The sequence below is a fragment of the Mercenaria mercenaria genome, chromosome 18, assembly GCF_021730395.1.
Source record: "Mercenaria mercenaria strain notata chromosome 18, MADL_Memer_1, whole genome shotgun sequence".
In the NCBI taxonomy this organism is placed as follows: Eukaryota; Metazoa; Mollusca; class Bivalvia; order Venerida; family Veneridae; genus Mercenaria; species Mercenaria mercenaria.
Window position 1 is genome coordinate 41376133 of NC_069378.1, and position 8702 is coordinate 41384834.

Here is an 8702-nt window from a genome sequence, read left to right on the forward strand (position 1 = left end):
GAATTGTCTTACTAAATAGAACTAAACCTATTCCAAAATCTGTTTTCAAATTAAGCTAAATAACTTATGCTGAACAATTTGACTTTACGGGCATACCGAAGAATATTCCTCCGGCCAATAATCGATAGCGGTCAGATTTTCTATATAGAAATTAGAAGGGTATGTAGACATTTTACTTAATAACAAAATTACTAAAAATAAGAAACCTTAGGTACAAAAATATTACCAAAGTTCAACATTTCTTTCATCACACGGTATTTTTAAATTGAATTTTATTTTAATTTTTTATTCGTTCCTAACATGATGTTTAATGCCATCATTTCGTCATTTTTTCCCTTCTATTTTCCATATACAATCTGTAAAAATCTCATACATGCGTTTCTTAAAAGCATTTTTTTTGTATAAAACCATTGATATGTAAGCTTAGGTGCAAATGATTTCCTACTCTCAATAAATTTATCTTTTGAATGATATTTATTTCATTTTTGTAAAATAAAGTTTTGATTCGTTCTCAGACGGTTAATTTCCACTGATTTTGAAGAATAACTAACTTCAGTGCGAAGTTGTTGTTGTTGTAGCGTCATACGCAGACGACATATTAATGTCGCGTGAACATGCGGTATTGTGATCAAAAGGTTAAAATAAATGATTTTATCAGTTGACTTAATTTGTAAGTTTTAAATCAATTTTACTTCGCGAATAATTCCTTTGTGTTAATATCATAAATTTTACAACATAAGAAATTCAATTGAATATTGTAAATGATATCCAAGGTCTAAAAAGAAAGAGATGCGCATTTCTTCTTATGTTGTTGTTCTTATCTTTTTTTTTTTATTTTAATTTATATATCAGTGTCAATTATGCCAATTACACTGATGTCAATTAAATATGAAACGAAAAAGGTTTCCATCAGCCATACAATGTTGAAAGGTTTATCTGGAGAAGAAAGAGTGAAGAAACTTGTAGAATGTTTTTGTAATGTAAAATAAAATATCTGCATTTAAAACGGAAACGATTTTCCATCGCAAAACGTTTGAAACAGTAATAACTAAAACTGTATCATGATAACAGATAATTTTTCCATGAATGCAAGATAAATATCATGAAAATATTTTTAGTCAGTGCATTAAACTGCATCAGCAATACGTATGTTTTCGTGATATCAACTAACTTTTTATGAAATTAGAAGAAATGATCATGATCATTTTCTTTTTCATTGTGTGGAAATATAATTTTACTTTCGTGAAAATTTGAACTGGTTTCATGATTTCTTTTCAGTTATCATGAAAATCGTCATTATGAAACTTTCATAATTGATTGTACACCTTCAGTTTAAAATATTTTTACATGAATGTCATTTCTATACTGTAATCTTAATGATGAAAGCTGATAGAAATTGTTGATCCATCACGCGTATATATCTGTTTTATTGGCCCCCAATTACCACTAAATAAGGAGCGTTTAAACAACACAGACATATACAACACTGATAAGGCTATAAATCCGTTTTGAAAATAATTATATTGCCATTTTACTTTTTTGCATCATTTTTTATTCTTATAATTTTGCAACAGTTTGGTAAAATTTGTGTAGTTATATTTACATTGAATATGGCAAAATACCTGTACCACGCTGATTGCCAATATTTTTTAAAAGAAAGAGAAAATGATCATTTGCCCAAGGGTGACACAAGTCTCCCTTTTATTTATTCTACAAACATACCATAATTTTCGAATCATTTAATTTCTTACATTCCCGATATATAAAGAATTACTTAATTGATATACGTATGATATTTAACCATTTTAGAGTAAAAAAAAAATATACACATTAATAGTATAAATTGTAAGCGATCGTTTTCAAAAACACGACTTAAATATGTATATATGATTTAAAGATGGACGTGGTTGTAAAAATCTAACAAAGTCATTATCAGGATTTTAACCTGGGGTCTGAAACATTTGGTAACATATACTACATGTCACACAGTAAAGAAAGAGCAGTATTAACTATTATAATTCGACATGATTGTACAATGTCAATTCTAAAATTTATCTGTTTTATTTATTGATATTGTGTGACTTAAAAGACAAAAATGCAAAATAACATTTAAAAAACTACATATTAAGTATTCTTTTGGTAAAAATGACTTCTTTAATTTCTTATGTAAAGTCCCTTCTTTTACATAGTTTGTAACTAAAGTGGTATGTCAATTATGCTTGTATAATTTCTTATAGAAAACCTATAGAAATTGAAATAAACATCCAGGTGATAATACACGGAGGCAATAGATATCGACATCGCAATGCCAGTCACCCGTTACCAATACCATAAAGCTGTTGCCTCCCCTGATGTCGATATTCTGCCATATGGGCCATGAGGTCAATTCTTCCTCATGTCTGAAGAAGATTGTTAATTTTATAAATTTCTTTCCATTTGTTTGTCATGAAATGGGATTCTTAGAACAATTTTAGTAGAAGACTATACATTAAACATCCAGACCAAGTTTCATGAACTTCAATCGAGTAGTTTCAGAGGAGATGTTGTTTGAAGAAAAGTATGAAAGGCAGTGAGTGATCCCTTTGAAAAACATATTTTCCTTTTGGTCAGTCTTAGAAGAACGTAACGGAATTAAGCTGGCAATCTTCATCTCGCCTCATTTTCTTTTCCACTGACAGATGCGGGTCTCGCATGCAATGACGTAACTGGAATATTCAAGATTCGAATTCGAGGTCAAATATTACACCGTAACTTTGTTGCGTTGAACATACGTACACACCGAAAACTTCATACAGTAGTATGATTGGTTAAATTGTGTAAAAATGAGTAAATGTTAAGGTGAGGTGTGCAAGTGAATAACGTTTTCTGTTTTAAACCTATATATAAAAACACACACCCCGCAGTTTGATAAAGAAATGAGTCGTTAAGACAATTATACGGCATATAAAGATAAATATAGAATCCGTTTAGGCATGGAGGATACAAAACGCAACCAGAGTCAAAAGGACAATTGGTATGCTTGTAATGGAAAGATATACTAGTGTGTGTGTGTATTATAAATTCTTCGGCAAAATACATTAAAAACACCTCACCAAAATCTAGTTTTAGCGCACACTTGGACATTACGTTATGATAAAATGCGAGCAAAACGATCCGTATAAAAATCAGGTTAGAAGTTGGACGCCGTTTCAAAAGGGTCAGTAACCATATTTAATAACCTAAAAAAATGTCCACTTGTCGGGCGGGGCAGTGTAAATGAAGTAAGACCCCTCTTTGTTGATTTCTAGGACTGATGACCAAAGGATAATATTTAAGAGTATATTTCTCGGAAGCACAGAGCACCACAAACACAGCCTCAGAGCCACGCATTTGCAAAGTAGGCAGACTGTGTAAAGTATAGCATATTAATATCATAAATGTAAGATCTCCTTATTCACCAAAAATTTCAGTCATTTTAGAGGATAATTTTAAGTATAAGTTGGAACGACTTAGAAAAATTTAAGAACATACTTTCAGCGTCAGTTACAATAATTTTTATATAACTTAAGTGAAATTAAAGTACAAATTAACATTTTATTGACAAACAAAGAAATTATCGTTCCGCGCAAGATATGAAATGCCGAACAAGCAAATTCGATGAATTGGTATCCCCCGCCGAAAGGGTTTGTGGTGAGGAATGGCAAAAAGATATATCCGGCAAAAAGTTTAGGATGTTAATAAGAAGCAAATAATTTCATTAGTCAAAATCAATTTAACAGAAAACAAATGTTTAATTTAAGAGTACACAATAAATGTATGATACTTTGATCCGGACTAAAGAATTTATTTTGAATGGGATATGCTTACTGTAATAAGCTTAGCTTTTAAAATTAAATGCAGTTAATTGAAATGTGAGCTTGAAGTTTAACTGGAATGAAATATTGTCTTTTAGTGGTTTGGCACCAGGTGTTGCTGTTTTACATGTACATTTGAACTTAAAAGATCAGATGTCCTTAAGAGAACACAGATAAGATATCTTGAACATGGCTGAGGGCAAGGTTTGTGCAGTCACAACTTAACATGTTGAAGGTTTGAACATTTAAAAAAAAAAAAAGGATGGAAATATATATATCTATATATTTATTTTTTTTCGGGGGTGGGGGTGCAGGGGAACGGGGGAGGAAACAAAATTTCACATGCTGATTATAAATATTGATTGAAAATTAAAAATTAACAAGAGGACCATGATGGTCCTGAATCGCTCACCTGTTCCAACATGACCCAGTTTTGAACTGAGTATGACGCTGTTTTTTCTATTATTTGACATAGTGACCTAGTTTTTGAGCTCATGTGACTCTGTTTTGAACCTGACCTAGATATCATCAAGATAAAAATTCTGACCAATTTCAAGAAGATCCATTGAAAAATATGGCCTCTAGAGAGGTCACAAGGTTTTTTTATTATTTGACCTACTGACCTAGTTATTGATCGCACGTGACCCAGTTTCAAACTTGACCTAGATATCATCAAGATGAACATTCTGACCAATTTTCATGAAGATCCATTGAAAAATATGGCCTCTAGAGAGGTCACAAGGTTTTTTATTATTTGACCTACTGACCTAGTTACTGACCGCACATGAACCAGTTTCGAACTTGACCTAGATATCATCAAGATGAATATTCTGACCAATTTTCATGAAGATCCATTTGAAAGTGTGGCCTCTAGAGAGGTCAAAAGGATTTTCTATTTTTAGAACTACTGACCTAGTTTTTGATCGCAGTTGACCCAGTTTCATACTTGATCAAGATATCATCAAGATAAACATTCAGACCAACTTTCATACAGATCCCATGAAAAATATGGCCTCTAGAGAGGGCACAAGGTTTTTATATTATTTGACCTACTGACCTAGTTATTGACCGCACGTGACCCAGTTTCGAACTTGGCCTAGGCATCACCAAGATGAACATTTTGAACAATTTTCTTGAAGATCCATTTGGAAGTTTGGGCTCTAGAGAGGTCACAAGGTTTTTCTATTTTTAGACCTACTGACCTAGATTTTGACCACCGTCGGGGGATAACAAAAGAAGATGCAAGAACAATAAATTTTCTTCTTGACATAAATAGGTTACAAGAAATACAGGTCAGTATAAGATGGTGACATAGAAAACAACTGTATTTTATATTTCATAAGCTGTAATAGTGAATATAGTGAATACGAAGATATACTCATTTCCCAGCATCAGTCCCTAATATGAACTTAGGTGCTACCTAGAAGGCAGAGCTCCCTTGAAAAATCACCAGTGAATGAATGTCTTTGAATGCATTAAGATTAAATCTTGACATGCGAAAAATCAACAAATATACATTATACAAACTAAAGAAAGTTACGGTTCTTTTTAGAAAGAAGTATGTGTCCAGTTTTAAGGCAAAAATACTGCTATGATAGACGTCTGGTATAGGGGAGTGAAAATCATTTACATGTACACAGCTTGTTTAAAACCCAAAAGACTAGCCATCTTTAAAAGTTAGTGATGAGTATTTTACCCAGAGAAAATCACTTTTTGCCGAAATTCTCGAAAACTCCTGTTTTGTTTTGTTTTTATGGTTAATCTTAGCACTACTGGTATAGAATAGGAATCATGGCAGTAGGAGCCTTTTTTATGTTTTCTGATAATTCATAGCCAATAGTTTTTTTTCCTAGTAATAAACTCTGGTCAGTGATTTTAAGCTTGTGGATGAAATATATGTGAACGGGGAGAAGAGCATTATGTGCTTTTCACAGTTCAGTGCCTGTATGTTTTGTTCCCAAAACCTTTTTCAAAAATAAGTTCTATCTACAGACAGTACATTGGAACCTGACATCACTAACAAAACACTTATTTCACATGAATGACTTTATTTTTTACAATGCTTTCAAAACTCATAAAAAACAAAAGCAAAACAAAAAACAAAACAAAAAAAGAAAAAACACTGAAATAAAAAAGAAATTAAAAAAAAAATGCTTCCAGTGAGGATCAAACTCCCGACCTTTGGATTTCAACGCGAACTCGGTAACCACTGCACCACTGTGGAAGTATGACGTCATCATCACAAATATAAGTATACATAATAAATTTCAGTTATGGCAGCGTGACGAAAATCGTTTCCCATTAATCACATTGTATTCTATCTTTTTTTTCTTCGTAGAAAATGTATTTAGCACTAAATTCTTATTATCAGACGTTCATATACATTTTTATTCAACGTTCAAAGCAGTAAGCGAAACGCTTTTGTCAACCGTAAACCGCAAGCGTCTACTGACGTCCTACTGATTAATTACTCATGCATTGTGTACTGGAAGAAACCCGAACAAACCGATTCCAAAAAAGTACCACGAATTTTCAACTCGAAAGTAATTCTATACACAGTTTTCTTTTTCACACGTTTAACCGTAATGCGACACAGTGCTATTAAGATTACAACGGGCTTATTTGAAATCGGCCATGGAGACCCCACGTAAACTACGTGACTAGTATATTGTATATTGATATTGTATATAATGACCATAACTTTCATGATTACACTTTTTTTTACCCTCACGGTATAAAAAAATGCGTTTATACATGTCTAAATCCAATTGGTAACCTAAGTACTTCCAGTCATTCATAACTGTAATTGTGCTCACAATTATTAGCAAGTTGAACGTTGTTTTACTGATCGACATTTGGTAAAACTAGTGCACAACGTTTGAGGCCCCACAACACAATTTTCACATGCAAAGTATTTGTTTATATAATTCAGTGTTAATGCATTAATTTTGCCCGAACAATGTAATGGACAAAATTAGGTACTGGATATTAAATTTCTGTAATCAAAACTGCATATAGTCATATCACTTTTGTCTTATCTTAAATTGATGGTTAAACAAATTGTTGTAACTTCTAAAAATAGTGGTGGCGAGAACATTTTGTAAATGTGGGCTTTAAAACTGATTTGCCACATGCATCATTTACATTTATAAACTGTGTTTTGCTGTACATTAGGTAAATTTACATGTTTTTCTAGTTGCATATATGATATTTGAAACTTTATGAAAAGTGAACGACAGCTTATTGTACGCCCGAAGGGACGTATTATGTTACATACAAAAAACTTAACCAAAAACTACTGTCAAGAAAGGGGCATAATTTTGTAAAAGAGTTAAACAGAGTTATGGAACCTATGCAATGTAAGTCAGTTTATCACAGTGAATAAGTGTGTGAAATTTAAATCCATTCCCACAAGTGGTTACTGAGATACCAGCTTACATACAAAACCTTAACCAAAAATTTCTAAGTTAAAAAAGGGACATAATTTTATAAAAAAGCAAATAGAGTTATGGAACCTGTGCAATGTAAGTCAATTTATCACAGTGAATAAGTGTGTGAAGTTTCAATCCATTCTCACAATTGGTTACTGAGATACCAGCTTACATAACAAATCCTTAACCAAATTTGGACGCCGACGCCGACGCCGACGCAGACGCCGACGCCGACGACGGGCGAGTCCAATAGCTCTACTATTCTATGAATAGTCGAGCTAAAAAATATATTTCATGTTTTATAATAAGTTCTGTTACTATTGTCTGACATTGTATGCATTCAGGATAATCTTTCCTAAAGATAAAAACATATTGTTCTTTTTTAAATGCACTGTCTATGAGAAATATACCTTATTTTCCTACTTTAGGTGCGAAAGGTTAAGAAGCAGTGCATAAACAAATAATTAAGTCCTTTGCCAATTCCATTTTGTACTGCTTAAATATGAACCAAAGTAACAAGTTCTGTTGTCATCAATGAATCTTAAGTTCATATTGTTGTTCATTCTAAATCAGCTTAACCTATCACTGTTAATATCAAGTACTACTAAATTGTCACCATACTGCTACATTAAAATCGTGATCAGTCAATCAAAATCAGAACATAATTCTATCAAATTCATGGATCTGAAATGATAATAAGTACCATAACTGTTTGGAATTTCCGATACCTCAACACTTTATAAGAGATAATGAATTAAACTAAGTGATCATCACTGGCTTATTACATCAAACTATCATGTATTTAATATTTCACACATCTAACATATATGATATTATTAATATATGTTAAAGCCAGACGTTTATAGTTTTTCCTGTAACTTTTGTAATAGTAAACTGGTGAAACACATTATATAAATAATTGTATCATAGCTCAGTGTTTTTTCTTAACAAATTTGGTGCAGGTAAATCGTATACACTGACACATACCATTAAACATGGTTTAAAATCCTGTAAAATATCCATTAAAATAGGAAAAACCGTTAATTAACCCCATTAATTCTTGCATTACTTTATTTAACAGGTTTCACAATATTAATGGGTTACATGTTAAAATACCATTAAAACACCCATTTTTAACCATGAATCATGCCATTAAAAATTTAGTTTGGTAGCTAAAATAGTTAATGGCTTTGAAAAAATTGTGAAATTCTGTATTTTTTTAATTTAACAGGATTATTCATGGTCCTTAAATTTGATTTAATACCCATTAAATGTTCAGGTTGTGTACGATTTCATTTAAGAGTAAACTTAATGGCCCTTAACAGCAATGTAATGCCCATTAAATCCTAGATTCTGTAAAATGTGATTCGTATATATTTTCTTTTTGGTTTTTGGCTTGCTCTCCTATTGAATGCTTATAATTCCAGTCTCATATTGT